Below are 1,431 nucleotides of genomic sequence, written 5' to 3'. Positions count from 1 at the left end.
CGTTTCACATCCCGGTTAACACGGATGTGGCAGTTTGGCTGTGTGCCCTCACCTTCCTTATTTAGTAAGGTTTATGTTTCCTTGAAGTTAGCCGTAACAATAGTGTACCTATCGTGAACAGGTGGCGTTCTGAAGAAGGGTAATTGGTGTCTAAACATTAAGTCCGTTTCTCTCTCCAATCTGCTGCCAGATCAGCTGAGTTTCTCCAACACTTTCTGTTTTTCTTGCCTCCACAGTTCTTTGTTTTATTTTAGGATTTGGCTGGTGTCATTCAAATATTTACATTTATTCTGCACACGTTAACATTTCGCTTCTTCCCGTCCCGCCTCCTATAATAAGGTAAAGTTTCCATAATCCTGTCAGATTATAGGGCTGTTCTTTCGTTAGAGACACAGAGAGAGAGAGAGAGAGAGACAACTGGTGATGGTTTAACATGTGGGTCATCATGCTTCAGGTAAGGGGAAAGGTTCGGAAGGAGAGTCCTTCATGGTGACCTCGGCCAGTGCCTGAATTTAATCCATGTTGGCATCTATCTGCATTGCAAAGCAGTCATCCAGCCACAGTAAAAGAAATTGCTGGAAAAGATCAGTAGGCCTGGCAACATCTATGGATAGAAATCAAAGTAATGTTTCAGGTCCTGTAACCCTTCTTCAAAATCCTCCTTGAGTCATCCAGCCAACTGAGCTTATCAACCATCTGTGGATAGTGAAACAGAGTCAGTTTAGAAACCAGTAACCCTTATTTGTTTCTGGTCTAAATTCTACCTCAGCTGGAACACAAATGAACCTGTGCTAATGGCATTCTTCTGAACTTCATAGTTAATATCTAATGTGTCCAGTTTTATTTTAGTAATGTTATTTTGAGAAATGAGTATTGGCCAGGACACTGAGTATACCACTGTTTTGAAATACTAGTTTTGTTTGATGTTTTACAACAATGAATGCATTTGGAAGCACTCTCATGCTACTGCAATAGGTGTATCAGTCAAGTCTTTGGAGTTGGTCTTGAATCCATGAGCTGGATTAATAAGACCTGGACGCTTTGAATAACTTTAACTCTATTTACATCATGGTAGAAGTATGATCATATTAACAAAGGATATCGTAACTGCCTTTTAGTACTTTTTAAAAATTAAGACATTAGAAAACCACTATCAATCCAGTTTTTGTGACAATCTTATTGTATTGTGGCTGTAATAATGACAGTGTCTCAAAGATGAAAAGCAAAAGCAGAATGTGTCAGTGTAAGTTGAATTACACACAATGCACAGCACAGAGCCAGGACATTCAACCCAACTATTCTATACTAGTGATTATTCAGTACACAACCTCATCCCTGTTCATGAAAATCCATTAGTAAATCTTTCTACTTTTTAATTCAATACATGCTATTCCATACTCAAAGATGCACAAACAGGAACAAGAGACTCAC

This window comes from Chiloscyllium plagiosum, chromosome 36, assembly GCF_004010195.1.
Source record: "Chiloscyllium plagiosum isolate BGI_BamShark_2017 chromosome 36, ASM401019v2, whole genome shotgun sequence".
Taxonomy (NCBI): domain Eukaryota; kingdom Metazoa; phylum Chordata; class Chondrichthyes; order Orectolobiformes; family Hemiscylliidae; genus Chiloscyllium; species Chiloscyllium plagiosum.
The sequence above is the reverse complement of the archived record's forward strand: the minus strand, read 5'-3'. Positions refer to the sequence as shown.